This window comes from Lissotriton helveticus, chromosome 3_1 (genome assembly GCF_964261635.1).
Source record: "Lissotriton helveticus chromosome 3_1, aLisHel1.1, whole genome shotgun sequence".
NCBI classification, from domain to species: domain Eukaryota; kingdom Metazoa; phylum Chordata; class Amphibia; order Caudata; family Salamandridae; genus Lissotriton; species Lissotriton helveticus.
Genome location: NC_136061.1, coordinates 582,955,027 through 582,972,143, shown reverse-complemented (window position 1 = coordinate 582,972,143; position 17,117 = coordinate 582,955,027). Strand labels below are relative to the sequence as shown.

At 47.6% G+C, this 17,117-nt stretch overlaps 1 protein-coding gene across 5 annotated transcripts in view; it reads right to left on the bottom strand.

Moving 5' to 3' along the window:
- The window catches only part of ADARB1 (adenosine deaminase RNA specific B1), a 964,894-nt gene that overhangs the window by 496,616 nt on the left and 451,161 nt on the right, over window positions 1-17,117 (bottom strand). For 4 of the 5 annotated variants that reach the window (XM_078680556.1, XM_078680553.1, XM_078680557.1 and 1 more), the window contains exon 4: window positions 15,208-15,245. The exons of the other annotated variant lie outside the window; for it this stretch is intronic. The gene's annotated coding sequence lies outside the window, so the exon portion shown is untranslated. The remainder of the gene's footprint in view (window positions 1-15,207; window positions 15,246-17,117) is intronic. 5 annotated transcript variants of the gene reach the window in all.

The window sequence follows — 17,117 nt, the reverse complement described above, 5'->3', positions numbered from 1 at the left end:
AGGATCCCCTTAAACAAATCCACATCTCCCTCTACCTCCGGGAACTCCATTTGCTCCCAGTACAGAAAAGACGTCAGCTCAAGCTCCTGACCCATGCATACAAGGCCTACACAACTGTGGACCCACCTACTTGAACCACTGCCTAAACTTCCATCAGCCCACCTGATACATCCACTTCGATTTCTCTAACCCTCACAGCCCACATCCGACGTAGCAGATGCAGAGGTTGCTCCATCTCCTACCTAGCAGGGAAGTTGACATGGAACAAGCTATCCATTCATCTATGGAGCTCACCATCTCTTTCAGAGTTCCGAAAGTTCCTCAAGACCTTGTTATTCAGATAATTGACTGGACCCTGCCAGCACTTCGGTACTCTCACGGGTGACAAGAACCACTCTACAAATCTACTGATTTATTGATTATTTGGACTCTACACCAATCTAGTAAGCCACATACTGCCATACACTTAGTATCAATTGAGAAACTGCTCATCAGGAAAGTAGGAGATGAGAAATTCATATCAGATATTGCTTGACACCGTATACATACTACTAGGATAGAGAAGTACTGAGGAACGAAGGCTTAAAGAAGCAAAATGGAAAGATATACAAATACACTCAGGCAAGGATGTTACAGTGAAAAAGCCCTGCCCAAACAACATTATACTGGTATCCCACACCTGCTAAGCAGAACGAATGAGATAGATGCCAATGGGTGAGGGTGCAGAAACATGGCCATTCTGGCCCATCTTGTGCAGAAAGCCGTCCACCTATCTTGAGGGATGGCCATTAAGCACACCAGGCACCAGTTAGTATAATGGTAAAAACCCAAAAGAGCACAGATGGCCGCCCAGACATCCGACCATGACCCCACCCCATAATGATCTCTACAGGCTTTCTGCCCTCGCCCTAGCTGGGCAGAAAGCGGATTGGACAGAAAGAAAAAATTATCAAAAATCTCCCAGAATGGGTGCAACAGTCTTTCTGCCCCTCCATCTAGAGGGCAGTTTGAGGAAACCCAGAACGGTGCAACAGTCTTTCTGCCCATCCATCTAGAGGGCAGTTTGAGGACAGGGGAGGTTTAACCTTAATTTGCTGAAAGGCTGGTGAATGCCAAGGATATTGAGATGGGAGTTAGTCCATTCTGACATCTGGCAGCATCCGCATCCCTAAATTATTTCTGCCGAGTCTAGGAACAAGAGCATCCCCATGGAAATTAAGAGGACATTTGGATTCTTTTGAGCACAGTTTTGACATATGGGCTGGCTTATTTGGCAGAGAAGAGGTAGATCCATAGTTCCTATTATTTGCCATGGTTAATATTTGCTTAATTCTTGCTCTGTGTCAACCGGAAACAAGTGACTTTCTGAAAATAGGAGAACCTGGGGAGGGCCTGATGGTGTAACTTGCAAGGATCCCGCTACATTTTCGTACCTAGAAAGTCCTGCAAACCTCAAACTTTAGATAAAATCATGCATTTTCTTCACACTTCTGTGAGGAATAGTTTTGGAATCTGCAGGGATCTAGAAAAAATGCTACCAATAAGTGTTCTGACACGTCTCCAAATAAAAACATTACCCAACCTGTGTGATTGGACATAGAGCTTAATACAGGAATAGATAAAAAACTGACCATACGAAGTCAATATATGGTCTTCGCATTGGTCCATGGTTTGTTCCATTACTGTTGCGGGTATCTGTGTAGTTCAGTACTGGAAGAACAAGTTACTTACCTTCGGTAACACATTAGCTGGTAGAGACTCCATCTAGCTGCAGATTCTTTACCTTTGAATTTTCCAGGCGTCAGGCTGGATCCGGAAATTTTACTGAGCAATACCTCTTGCGCGCGACACGGAGTGGCTCGATTCGGCTCCGCATGACGTTGTTTGCGTCGGTATCGTCTTATGACATTGCGGTGCCTAAATAGGCGCCACCCAGGCGCGCGGACAGCCGTACTTTTCATTTTTCCACGCCAGAAGCGCAGAGCCATGAAATAACGGACATGAATGTGTGCAAAACTAGGTCCTTGAAAGGGGAGTAACCCTTATCCTACAACATCAGTCCGCAAAGCGGGGGCATGCGTGGGGCTGTAAGGAATCAGCAGCTAGATAGAGTCTCTACCAGATAATGCTTTACCAAAAGGTAAGTAACTTTTTCATCTGATAGAGACTTCAAGCTGCAGATTCCTTACCTTTGAATCGGATACCCAAGCCATACCATCCCGGCGGTGGGTTATGGACTCATGGACTAGACTAAAAAGTCCTGCAGGACTGAGCGGGCAAAGTGCCTGTCCCTGCGTACTTGACCATCAAGGCAATAATGTTTTGAGAACGTGTGCAATGATGCCCACGTCGCTGCCTGACAGATGTCTTGGATTGGGACACCCCCAGTCAAGGTCGTAGTTGTAGCTTTTCCCCTGGTGGAATGGGCTTTTAATCCCTCAGAGTGTTGCTTCTGTGCCAAGGCACAACAGATTTTAATGCAGAGAACAACCCAGCAAAAGATGGTTCTTTTCTGCACTGCCTTGCCCTTCTTTGCTCACACATACCCCACAAAGAGTTGGTCATCCACCCGGAACTCTCTTGTGCAGTCAAGGTAGAATGACAAATCTGTTTCTGGGACCAGTCGGTGGAGACGCTCCTCTTCCTTAGAGCGATGTGGGGGAGCAAAGAAGGTGGGCAAAGTAATGGAGTGACCCAGATGTAATGGGGTCACAACCTTTGGTAAAAATGATGCCCTGGTTCGAATCACCACCTTGTCTGGAAAGGACATAAGATAGGAGGCGAGCTGGATAACGCCTGCAACTCACTCATCCTCCGGGCCGATGTAATCCCCACTAAGAAGGCTGTTTTGATGGTCAACAGCTGGAGGGGATGCAAAGGCTCGAAAGGAGCACACATCAGATAAGTGAGGACCAAATTAAGGTCCCATTGATGCATAACAAGGGTGTAGGTGGAAATAAATTAACCAACCCTTTCAAAAATCTATTTACAATAGGAAATTTAAAGAGGGAAGGCTGGTCTGGCAGCCGCAAAAAAAGCAGACAGAGAATAAAGGTAACCCTTGAGAGTTACCAAAGCAGAGCCCTGCTGGGCAAGGGAAAGAATGAACAAAAGGACAGTAGAAAGAGGAGCAGAAATTGGGTCAATAGATCTTTCTGTACAGTATAATACATATTTCTGCCAATGGCAGGTGTATACCAACATAGTGGAGGCCTTCCTGGCCGCCAGTATAACATTCCAGACTTTGGGATGAAGATCAAAAGCCATCAACTGCCGCCGCTCAATCTCCATGCATGGAAGCGCAGAGTTGTCCAGTTCGGGTGGAGAACCTCTCCTGCTGCTGCAACAGAAGATCCTCCCGAAGGGGAAGCCTGATCGTAGGATCGACACTCCTGTTCAGAAGCGCTGCATACCAGACTCTCCTTGCCCAGTCCGGTGCCCAGTCGTTCCTGATCTTGTTCAGAACCCTGGGCAGGAGTGGCATGGGCGGAAAGGCGTACAAAAGCCTGAGCTCCACTCGCCACGCAACACGTCACCGAGCGATAGCCGCCTTGGAAACACCAACGCGCAGTACTGCTGACATTGGGCATTCTCTTCGGAGGTGAACGAATCTAACTAAGGTTCTCCCCACTGCTGAAAGAGACCTTGCACCACCTCCAACTGGAGATGCCATTCGTGATCCGCTAGGCATCAATGGCTGAGATCGATTGCCCTGGCGTTCAGAAACCCTGCCAGGTGTTGAACTACCAGGGTTATGCCCTGCTGTTCCAGCCATGTCCAGAGACGCAGGGCCTCTCGACAAAGGGTCCACTACCCCACCCGACCTTGCTTCTTGCAGTGCCACATGGCGGTGGTGCTGTCCGTGAACACCTGCACCAACTTCCCCTTGACAGGGGAAGAATTGCTTCCAATGCCAAGCGAATCACTCTGAGCTCCAACAAGTTCATGTGGAGCCCCGTCTCCGCCAGAGACCAGTGACCCTTGATCTCTATCTCTACCAAGTGGCCGCCCCATCCCAGAAGTGACGCATCCGTCATGATTGTGAAATCTGTTTGGGGAAGGGAGAGAGGTCTGCCTTTGACCCAAGCTCGGATCGTTAACCACCACTGCAGATCCAATACAGAAGGCGGTGACGGCCCCACCAATGTATACACTGGTGAATATTTAAGGTTGGTATAAAAAAAAGTCCAGTAATTGTTCAACGCTCTAGTCTGTGGTTCCACCACCACTAGGCCACAGTCCTCATAATCACCAACTCTTCGAAAAGGAGTGTCGTTATTCCAACAATTGTAATCAATCAATTATTGCATTCAATAAGAATCAAGTCCATAGGCAAGCTTGCTTTGAGGAAAAGTTCTATTGTTTATTTCAGAAACATATCTTTTCAAAACACTAGATCCAAAACTCAGATAACAAATTCATCAGCCTACGCGTTTCGTCCACGCTTGGACGTCATCAGGGCTCAAGATTCGTTCACTGTCAATTCACTACATTAGGTCATCCTGCAGTTCTTCTCATCATCCCATTAATGGGGAAATTTTTCTTTCCAGCAGTGCGTTTCAATCTAACGCGTCCATGTCCCGGCCAGTCCGATAATTCCCGCCGTCAACCATTGCAGATCCTTCACAGTCCCTTCAGAGATCTGAACCACGTCGGTGAGATTTCCTTATTGCTGTGCCCACTGGAACTTCAAGTCCCACTGCAGAGCCCACATATGCCATCTCACGTGTCTTACAACAGGATGCATGAGACCAAACAGCCTTAGAGTCAACCACTCCAAAATCCAGGATAGAGGCTGAAATATCGGAATCATAACAAGAATATCCTGGACTCGCTGCTCTGGAGGATAAGCCCGAAACTACACTGTGTCCAGAACAGCTACGATGAATCAGTGTCTGAGAAGGAGTCAGGTGGGACTTCGGCTCGTTTATAGAGAACCCCAGTGAACGCAGGAGATTCGCCGTAGTCTGAAGGTGGTAGACAACTGCCTGGGGAGTAGACGCCTTCAACAGCCAGTCGTAGAGGTAGGGGGAAGACTGAAACCCCTAACCTGCACAGATGAGCTGGAACCACCGCCATCACATTGTTGAACACCGAGGGGCACGACCAGAGGGGAGCATGGTAAACTGAAAGGCCTCAGGGCCTACCTTGAACCGCAGGTAATGACTGTGGCCCGGCAGGATGGGAATGATAAAATAAGCATAGTGCAGGTCCAACGCCACCATCCAGTCTCCTTAGTCTAGAGCAGACAAGATCTGAGTCAATGTGAGCATCTTGAATTTCTCCTTTTTGAGGGAGAGATTAACGGTCCGGAGATCCGAAATGGGCCGAAGCCCCTTGTTTTTCTTCGGAATCAGAAAGTAGCTGGAATAACAGCCACTGCCTACTTCTGAAGCTGGAACCCTCTCTGTAGCTCCTTTGGCCAAAAGAGCTATGAATTCCTCTTGGAGCAGCTTTAAATGATCCTCTGCCAGCCGTTCCTGACTCAGCAGAATAGAAGGAGGAAAAGAAAGGAAAGGAAGAGAAGAGAATAGCCCTCCTGGACGATCTGCAAGACCCACTTGTCTGATGTTATAGATCTCCAACAGGGGATTTGGTGATGAATTCTCCCACCCACTGGAGTAGTGTGGTCCTGCAGAATCCGCCTAGGTGTGCTTGGAGGCCTCCATTCCGACGACTGAATGTACCGCATCCACGCGCGGCTTGGGCAGTCTGTGTCGGGCAGTGGCTAGGATAGGGCTGACGCAGCTGGAAACCCCTTCCGCTGCCATGAAAGGGTCGAAAGCAAGACTGGCCACGAGGAGTGGAGGAGAGGCCCTTGGATCTGGCCGTAGCTCGAGAGTCCTTGAACCTGACCAGGACAGAGTCTGCCTTTTCCCCAAAAAGGCGGGTTCCAACAAAAGGCATGTCCATCAAATTGGCCTGGACATCCCCGAGAAGCCAGTTGTGCGAAGCCAGGCGTGGCGCCTCAAGGCCACTGTTGTTGAAATAGATCTGCCCAGCCAATCGGTTGTATCCAAAACACACCGTATGGCTAATTTTGCTGCATCTCTCCCGTCCTTGACAGCTTGGGAGAGCACAGCCCGGGCCTCCTCCAGGACTTGTGGCAGCACCTGCGCAACTGTCTCCCAAAGAGAGTGGGAGAAATAGCCCAATAAGCATGCAGTATTCACCGAACGCAATGCCAAACTGGAGGAAGAAAACATCTTCTTTCCAAATGAGTCCAGTCTCTTGGATTCCCTATCCGGAGGGATGGAAGGGAATGCGCACCCTTTCAGGGGTGGGGTGTTGGCTGAGGAACTTTGGGTGGCCAGGTGCGGGGCGATGGCGGCGTGCAATTGTCCCGTTCACAGGAGCCCCTGTGCTAGGCTTGGACCATGTTCCTAGAAGGACGTTCGTAAGTGCATCATTAAAGGGCAAAAGGAGTTCAGAGGTGGAAGCCCCAGGTTGAAGCACTTTTGTCAGGAGATTAGTCCTGACCTGCACTGAGGGCAACTCCAGTCCAAGGTCCTCAGCTGCCCTCTTAACCACTATAAGACGCCCCTCCTCCGTACACTTGTATGGAGCTGTGTGTGGTGAGACAACACAGTGTGTTTCCAAACAATTGTAGTCAATAAAGTATCAAAGTTGAACGTTACAGGTAAACGTTTAATCCAAATTTGTCATGTGCAATAAACCATATTATATTCAAATGGATTTGCAGACCATCAGTTCATATCGTTTGAAACTGTACATAGCTCCGATGCATTTCGGACAATCTTTGTCCTTTCTCAAGGAGCTCTAAAACAAAAAGGATATATGACCATATCAATATCATGGAGAGTTAAAGAAACAAAAAATATTCAATACATTTCGATATAACAAAGTTAATGTGACGGTTGTTAAACATGCATTAAATTGTGGTGCAAATGGAGTGATGAAATCAAACGGGGATGACTAAAGGGACATTGGTGAGGGAGACTGAAAGAGCGTAAGGCCAACGGCAATGGCACAGGTAAAACAGTTCAATGAGACCCAGTATCATGGGTTAAAAGCGGGAACACAATAATTCAGGAAATGCTCAAGAGGTGGTGTGAGAGCGGGTGCAAGGTGGTTCAAAGGTTCACGAGCTACAAAAAAGCAGCTCAATAAGCTAGCGGTCCCGTAATGGTGTACCGCTCGCTCGGATTTTAAAGAAATGATGTGGTGCGCTCAAAGGGCGGTTAGCGGGCAAAGGTAGTCAAGCTTACCGGGGTAGTCTCATCGACGGAACCTATGATGGAGGTCTGTGAAGGTGAAACTCCGCCGAATGAATGCGGAGTTTTGAAAAAAGACTGTGGAAATGAAAAACGGACTAGGTGAAGTGTAAGTTAGTCTGGTTGCAGCGTAACGGGGGTGGCCATCTTAGAAGGGAGATTGAAAAAAAAAAAGGCATTAGAAAAAGGTGAGGAAAACATGGTGTCAATCGCAACAGCGAAACAGTATTACAATGCATCAATGAATGCCCAAAGGCGGCATTATAAATAGCAGCTTAGCTCAGTCCGGTCATTAAGACCAAAAGGTTTCTGTGTTTGTAGCCTGTACATCCAGGCTGTCTCTCTCTGTAGCAACGTTTTGTTGTTGTCTCTGCCTTCTTTTGGTTGAACAATCTCAAGGACCAGATATTTGAGTTGAGATATGTTGTGGTTCGCTTCATTGAAGTGAAGCGCAATGTTAGATTTGGAATTCTTGGTCCTGATATTCGACTTGTGTTCGTTCAGTCTTGTTTTAATCTTCCTACTTGTCTTTCCCACATATGTTTTTCCGCATGGGCACTTGAGGAGATAGATTAGATTTGAAGAATCGCACGTGGCGTCAACATTCAACTTGATATCAAACCCTCTCATTGGGTGGCAGATCGTGTTACCTTTAATTACATTATTGCAGTTGCTGCAATGGTAGCATGGTCGAGTTCCAGTGAAGGTGGTGGATCCCTTTATGGCAAGAGGTTTTGAAAGGATTTCCTTGAAGTTCATGGGCCTGATGTAGGCGAAGATCGGGGGATCATGGAATAAATCACCGAAATCCGGTTCCGATGATGAGATGCGCCAGTGTTTTTTGATGATCTGTTTATATTGGTTGCTTGAGGTCGAATACCTTGAAACCAATACCATTCGATGGCTTTCCGTCTTAGGTTTGCTGGCTAAAGCATCTGTTCTTGAGATGTTAGATGCACGGTCCATTGCGTCTTTAAGAATGGTTTCCGGATATCCTCTTCGTTGGAATCTAGATGCCATCTCAGTGATTTGATTCCTTCTAATGATCGGGTCAGAAACTATCCTGGTTACTCTCAGCATCTGGCTGTAAGGTAAATGTTGTTTGAGGGAATCTCGATGAAAACTGCTGTACAGTAACGCATTGTTGCGGTCTGTAGATTTCCTATACAGATCCGTCTGTATGCCTTGTGGGGTTATTTGGATGAGCACGTCCAAGAAAGCAATTTCTTGGAGGTCAATGTTCCAAGTAAAGTCTATACGATCGTCCTTGGTGTTGAGGTCCCTTAAGGCCCGTTCTAAGCTTTCTTGGGGGCCTTTCCAAATGAAAAGTAGATCGTCGATGTACCGTGTATAAAGTTTGAGATTGTCCATCCATATTCTGTTCTGGTATATTTAGTTATGTTCGAAGTTACCCATGTATAGGTTCGCGTAGGTAGGGGCCGCACAATTGCCCATAGCCATTCCGGACATTTGTAAATACCAAGTTTGGTCGTGTTCAAAGTAACTATGGTATAGTGTGTATATCATCAGTTCTAAGATGAAAGGTTTCAAAGGGTCGTTGATTCCTGACGTGAGCAAGGCTTGTTCCACCGCGTTAATACCTCCTTCATGCGGAATGGAGGTATATAAGCTTCTTACATCTGCAGTGCAGAGTATCAGTTTCTCATTCTCAACAAAGTTCAGTGTTAAAAGTTTATTGAGTAGTTGTGTGGTGTCCTTAATGTAACTGGGTAATGACTGAACCATTGGTTGTAGGTATCGATCTATGAATTTACCTGTAGGCTCATGAATTGATCCTCTAGTTGAAACAATTGGGCGGAATGGTGGATCCAACAAGTTTTTGTGTATCTTCGGGAGCATAGTTATTGAAGGGCTCCGTGGATGTTCCGTAATCAGGTATTTCTTCGTTCTTTCTTCGATAATTCCATCCGTTGCGGCTTTATTCACAATGGACACTAATTCCTGTTTGTATTCTTGCGTGGGATTACCGTCTAAAGGCAAATAAACGTCCCTATCCATGACATGTTCCATGGTTCTTTGTCTGTAGAGTTCCATGTTGAGAATAACAAGGGCGCCTCCTTTGTCAGCCTTCACACATTTTATCGCCGGATTTTTGGCAATATTTCTGAGAGTATCCATGTCTTTCGTCGTGATGTTCTTATGAGTCTTTTTACGGAAGTTGATTCTGGAAATATCCTGTTTCACTAAAGTTTCGAACATGTCAATACTTTTGTGACTAACTGGTGGTATATAGGTACTAGAGGGACGTAAACCCAGAAGTTCATCAGGTTTTGGATTAGTGGCTGGCTCTAAAACTTTTTCAAAGAAATGTTTGAGACGAAGTTTCCTTGTGAGTTTGAACGTGCTGACGTCCAATTCAAGGAGGTTAGTGTTGCTGGTGGGAACAAAAGTCATGCCTTTTTGAAGGATCTTAATTTCGTGTTCGGTCAGGATGGTGTTCGAGATGTTAATTACTAGCGGTGCTTCCTGGTTTTCTTGTTGGGCTTCTGAGGTTGTTGGATTTCTCCGTTGTCTTTTTCCAGCCCTCTTTCCCCGTCGGGGTCTGCGGTTTTGTCTGTACCTTCTCCTAAAAAAGACTCAGTGGAGGTTGAGTCGATGTTTTGAGCTGTAGGTGTTTCCCTAGATGTTTGAGCAGACGTAGTTGGCCCTGCGGGTGTCCTCCTTGGGGGTCTGTTGGTGTTGTCACTCCCTGAGGATGAAGTGTCTGTGTTGGGATTAAAGGGTTTGTTTCTCAGACGTTGCGCATAAACGTCGGCCCATGTATACACCTCCCCTAGCTTGTAGTCCAGGGTATCCCGTCGAAATTTTCGTATCTTCCTTTCATTGATTTCTCTTGTGTGTCTGTCCAGTTGAGCGGAAATGTCTTCTAGGGTGGCTTTTAGTTCTTCGGGGGTGCTCAGCTCTTTTAGTTCACTTTCAAGAGTTGTGATTTCCTGGGTAAGATCAGTGAGTATACCGGATAGTTCCTCCACAATTAACGAGGCTGCACTTGTTCAGGATGGCGTTCCATCTCTCAATAAATTGTTTGGAATTCTTACAGAGTGAAGGTTTCAATGCTATCCGAAGGCCACGGGGAATGCGGAGTACCTTATGATATTTTATCAAGGTGTTGGCGTGTAACTTCTGGTTAATTTGGCGTCTTGATAGATAAAGCAGTTGCTTGATGCATTGTTCCTTTGTTTTGCTAGTCGCAGTTTGTGTTAGGTCATCGCTAATCAAAGCGTATATCCTCTCTGTGGCGTCTGTATCGAAAGCTAATGTTTCAGCTCGAGCTTCAGTGGATTTGGATATCTCTTCGTACTGCATGTTGTTAGATGCGTGCTGCCTGCCCCTTGAACAGAAGAGGAAAGTATACCAGAGGTGATGGGCGTGGCGCGCGGCTGATTTCTCAAAGTTTTTTATGAGAAGGTTAAACAAGGTATCTGGGTGAAGGTGCTCCTACAGGCGACGTAACTGTTCAAAGTGCGTCAAAGTGGTTGAAGGTTGAGTGCGCTACAGGAGTGTAGGCGCATCCCTGTGTTGGGCACACTTGTATGGAGCTGTGTGTGGTGAGACAACACAGTGTGTTTCCAAACAATTGTAGTCAATAAAGTATCAAAGTTGAACGTTACAGGTAAACGTTTAATCCAAATTTGTCATGTGCAATAAACCATATTATATTCAAATGGATTTGCAGACCATCAGTTCATATCGTTTGAAACTGTACATAGCTCCGATGCATTTCGGACAATCTTTGTCCTTTCTCAAGGAGCTCTAAAACAAAAAGGATATATGACCATATCAATATCATGGAGAGTTAAAGAAACAAAAAATATTCAATACATTTCGATATAACAAAGTTAATGTGACGGTTGTTAAACATGCATTAAATTGTGGTGCAAATGGAGTGATGAAATCAAACGGGGATGACTAAAGGGACATTGGTGAGGGAGACTGAAAGAGCGTAAGGCCAACGGCAATGGCACAGGTAAAACAGTTCAATGAGACCCAGTATCATGGGTTAAAAGCGGGAACACAATAATTCAGGAAATGCTCAAGAGGTGGTGTGAGAGCGGGTGCAAGGTGGTTCAAAGGTTCACGAGCTACAAAAAAGCAGCTCAATAAGCTAGCGGTCCCGTAATGGTGTACCGCTCGCTCGGATTTTAAAGAAATGATGTGGTGCGCTCAAAGGGCGGTTAGCGGGCAAAGGTAGTCAAGCTTACCGGGGTAGTCTCATCGACGGAACCTATGATGGAGGTCTGTGAAGGTGAAACTCCGCCGAATGAATGCGGAGTTTTGAAAAAAGACTGTGGAAATGAAAAACGGACTAGGTGAAGTGTAAGTTAGTCTGGTTGCAGCGTAACGGGGGTGGCCATCTTAGAAGGGAGATTGAAAAAAAAAAAAGGCATTAGAAAAAGGTGAGGAAAACATGGTGTCAATCGCAACAGCGAAACAGTATTACAATGCATCAATGAATGCCCAAAGGCGGCATTATAAATAGCAGCTTAGCTCAGTCCGGTCATTAAGACCAAAAGGTTTCTGTGTTTGTAGCCTGTACATCCAGGCTGTCTCTCTCTGTAGCAACGTTTTGTTGTTGTCTCTGCCTTCTTTTGGTTGAACAATCTCAAGGACCAGATATTTGAGTTGAGATATGTTGTGGTTCGCTTCATTGAAGTGAAGCGCAATGTTAGATTTGGAATTCTTGGTCCTGATATTCGACTTGTGTTCGTTCAGTCTTGTTTTAATCTTCCTACTTGTCTTTCCCACATATGTTTTTCCGCATGGGCACTTGAGGAGATAGATTAGATTTGAAGAATCGCACGTGGCGTCAACATTCAACTTGATATCAAACCCTCTCATTGGGTGGCAGATCGTGTTACCTTTAATTACATTATTGCAGTTGCTGCAATGGTAGCATGGTCGAGTTCCAGTGAAGGTGGTGGATCCCTTTATGGCAAGAGGTTTTGAAAGGATTTCCTTGAAGTTCATGGGCCTGATGTAGGCGAAGATCGGGGGATCATGGAATAAATCACCGAAATCCGGTTCCGATGATAAGATGCGCCAGTGTTTTTTGATGATCTGTTTATATTGGTTGCTTGAGGTCGAATACCTTGAAACCAATACCATTCGATGGCTTTCCGTCTTAGGTTTGCTGGCTAAAGCATCTGTTCTTGAGATGTTAGATGCACGGTCCATTGCGTCTTTAAGAATGGTTTCCGGATATCCTCTTCGTTGGAATCTAGATGCCATCTCAGTGATTTGATTCCTTCTAATGATCGGGTCAGAAACTATCCTGGTTACTCTCAGCATCTGGCTGTAAGGTAAATGTTGTTTGAGGGAATCTCGATGAAAACTGCTGTACAGTAACGCATTGTTGCGGTCTGTAGATTTCCTATACAGATCCGTCTGTATGCCTTGTGGGGTTATTTGGATGAGCACGTCCAAGAAAGCAATTTCTTGGAGGTCAATGTTCCAAGTAAAGTCTATACGATCGTCCTTGGTGTTGAGGTCCCTTAAGGCCCGTTCTAAGCTTTCTTGGGGGCCTTTCCAAATGAAAAGTAGATCGTCGATGTACCGTGTATAAAGTTTGAGATTGTCCATCCATATTCTGTTCTGGTATATGTAGTTATGTTCGAAGTTACCCATGTATAGGTTCGCGTAGGTAGGGGCCGCGCAATTGAGAAAGGACAAAGATTGTCCGAAATGCATCGGAGCTATGTACAGTTTCAAACGATATGAACTGATGGTCTGCAAATCCATTTGAATATAATATGGTTTATTGCACATGACAAATTTGGATTAAACGTTTACCTGTAACGTTCAACTTTGATACTTTATTGACTACAATTGTTTGGAAACACACTGTGTTGTCTCACCACACACAGCTCCATACAAGTGTGCCCAACACAGGGATGCGCCTACACTCCTGTAGCGCACTCAACCTTCAACCACTTTGACGCACTTTGAACAGTTACGTCGCCTGTAGGAGCACCTTCACCCAGATACCTTGTTTAACCTTCTCATAAAAAACTTTGAGAAATCAGCCGCGCGCCACGCCCATCACCTCTGGTATACGCCCCTCCTCCGTAGCCACTGTAGGCGGAAAGAATGCATGCCAGTATCTGGGGGAAGTATCCACATCACTGGCTTCCCCAAGTTCCCCATACCAGTCCATTGCCTCCTCAGAAACATCTCGGTTCTCTAGAAGGTCTCCAGACACCTCCCATTCCTCTCCTGAGCCTAGCACGTCCACAAAGTGCTCAGGTGACAACATTGAACCCCTGGGTTCTGTTGATGCCACAATCTACGTCACTCGACGCCGTTCCGGCTCTGTGTCATCAGGGATGAGGATGGGGCTTGTGCCACCGACCGGCGCCGGCAACGTCACGGGCACAGACTTTGCGTTCGACACTAGGAAGGTCGCGTTGGCACGATCGGCATCGAACTGGATTCGGGATCGGACCCCTGAGGCCCCACCGGCTCCGTGGCCCAAGCCGACGATGTCGTACCCGATGGGGCCCCACTGACAATGCGGGCTCACCAATAGGGTTGTTCCGCTCAAATACGTGGCGCACGATGAAGTAAAAATCTTTAATTTGAGCGGGAGTCGCTCCGGCTCCCAGAAATGGAGAGAGTCGCGAAGTCTACTCTGGTTCCGGCGGTGTTCCTTACCTCTTTCGACGACATACGCCAGTTGAGGTGAAGTCTAAATCCGCTTGGACTTCTTCTTGTGCCTCTTCCCAGAGTGTCCAGATGACCTTGAATGGGAGGATGAGGACATAGGGCTCCATGAGCAATCCCACGACCCCCTCTTCCTCGAACGGGATCGTGACCTCCCCGGAGTCTCGCTAGACTGTGTTGGCTGCTGGGCCGCGAGCAACTTCATCGCAGGCTCCCTTAAGGTCTTCGGAGCCATCGCCCGGCTGTCTGAACACGACTTTGAACCTTGCTCGTGTTCAAGATACCACAAACATACGCGGTGGTGATCGGTAACTGACATCATGTGGGAACAAGTCCCGCACGGTTTAAAACCTGTCTTTCTACCAGACATCCCTCGCACACGAAGTCATCAAAGATATCGAAAAAAGTGGAGAAAAAGCCTGCCAAAAACAGCAGAGGGGTAGCTCTTCCCAGATCTGCGCTTAACTGGCGTGGAACGAAAAGAACAGACGTCCGCATGCCTGGGTGGTACCTATGTAGGCACTGCAACGTCAAAATAGGCGGTACCGATGCCAACAACGTCAAGCAGAGCCTAATGCAGCCACCAGACGTCGCGCGCAAGCTCGGCAAAAGTTTCCGGATCCAGCCTGATGCCTGGGAAATTCGAAAGCAAGGAATCTGCAGCTAGAAGTCTCCATCAGATAAAGTGAAAGCAACTCCACCATGTGATTCTAAGCAAGCTGGTCTCACACTTTAGAGAAGGGAGTGAGAACCAATTACCATGAAAGAGTGTATAACACATGAATAAATATTAATATGTTTAATCTTCAGCAGGGCACCAGAGAATACAATCACATTCAGAAATATCTAACAGAGACTACCAAATGAAGAAATCTCTTAATTTAAGGTAGTACCAACCCATAAACCAATAGTTGACAACTAAGACAAATAATTCAGGGTTGATGCTAAGAATAGCTTTCTCACCATCGAATCAATCAACTAAGGTGGTATGCGTTCAATTAATTAATTACAGGTTATTCTAAAACAATGACAGGTTACACATAGTTCTGTGCTTCACTATGATATTAAATAATATGAACTTCTTGGCAGAGGCCTGGCGAGTCCAACTGTCCCAGCAAATCAACTATTGAAAAAAATGAATGCATTTGTACAACTAAACAGGCAATGTCTTTTGTATTCTCCACGCTCCATAAACAATATTTGCTTTACCCGTGAATTGATACCCACTGACAAATGACAACATATACATCTTAAACAGAAAAAAAATGCAAATGTTCACTTGAAGTCCTACCTGCTCTTATTAGCCAATAAAGTCTTCAATCCGGTGACCTTCAAAACAAAAAAAAGATACCTTTCAATGATGTCTCACAGGGGATTTCAAACAACCCTATTGCAATATACCCGACACCCTCGCCTTCCTGAAATGTACATACATTCTACCTGACAACCTGCACCCCTTTAAACTTTCAACACCTACTCACCTGCTGCCTTCTCCTCACTTGTCCGTGTGCTCCTTCTTCCATGCTTCAAACTAGGCTAGAGCAATTGCTGATCCCGCTGTCAAATATCGTCATGCTACCAAGACACCACGCTCTGCAGCAGCTTTATAGGAGTGGCGTTTGCTACTGAGCGCAGACATAGTATAGTATTCTCTCTCCTGAAGGCAGACATAGTATTCTCTCTCCTGAAGGCAGACATAGTATTCCCTCTCCTGAGAGCAGACACATGTATCCCCTCTCCCGAGTGCAGACGCACACTTCAGCCGCTCTCCTGAGCAAAGACACATCCCCCCCTCCTTAGTGCAGATACATCACTCCCTCTTCTGAGCGCAGACACATATATATCCTCTCTTGAGTGCAAACACGTTATTCCCTCTCCTGAGTGCGGACACATTTATCCCCTCTCCTGAGCGCAGACACATCATCCCCTCCGCTGAGGGGAGACACATCATCCCCCTGCCTGAGGGCAGACACATCACCCCCCCTTTCCCCCCCCCCCCCGCCTGAGGGCAGACACATCATCCCCCCCGCCTGAGGGCAGACACATCATAGGCCCTCTCCTGAGGGCCGACACATCATACCCCTGCCTGAGGGCAGACACATCATCCCCCCCGCCTGAGGGCAGACACATCACCCCCCCCCCCCGCCTGAGGGCAGACACATCATCCCCCCCGCCTGAGGGCAGACACATCATATGCCCTCTCCTGAGGGCAGACACATCATCCCCTCCGCTGAGGGCAGACACATCATCCCCTCCGCTGAGGGCAGACACATCATCCCCTCTGCTGAGGGCAGACACATCATCCCCTCTGCTGAGGGCAGACACATCATCCCCTCTGCTGAGGGCAGACACATCATCCCCCCGCCTGAGGGCAGACACATCACCCCCCCGCCTGAGGGCTGTGACATCAGCCCCTCTCCTGAGGGCAGACACATCCTCCCCTCTCCTGAGGGCAGACACATCATCCCCTCTCCTGAGGGCAGACACATCATCCCTTCTCCTGAGGGCAGACACATCATCCCCCCGCCTGAGGGCAGACACATCACCCCCCCCCCCCCGCCTGAGGGCAGACACATCACCATCCCCCCGCCTGAGGGCAGACACATCATCCCCCCGCCTGAGGGCAGACACATCATTCCCCCCGCCTGAGGGCAGACACATCATATCCCCTCTCCTTAGGGCAGACACATCATCCCCTCTCCTGAGGGCAGACACATCACCCCCTCTTCTGAGCGCAGACACATATATATCCTCTCTTGAGTGCAAACACGTTATTCCCTCTCCTGAGTGCGGACACATTTATCCCCTCTCCTGAGCGCAGACACATCATCCCCTCCGCTGAGGGGAGACACATCATCCCCCTGCCTGAGGGCAGACACATCACCCCCCTTTCCCCCCCCCCCCGCCTGAGGGCAGACACATCATCCCCCCGCCTGAGGGCAGACACATCATAGGCCCTCTCCTGAGGGCCGACACATCATACCCCTGCCTGAGGGCAGACACATCATCCCCCCCGCCTGAGGGCAGACACATCACCCCCCCCCCCCGCCTGAGGGCAGACACATCATCCCCCCCGCCTGAGGGCAGACACATCATATGCCCTCTCCTGAGGGCAGACACATCATCCCCTCCGCTGAGGGCAGACACATCATCCCCTCCGCTGAGGGCAGACACATCATCCCCTCTGCTGAGGGCAGGACA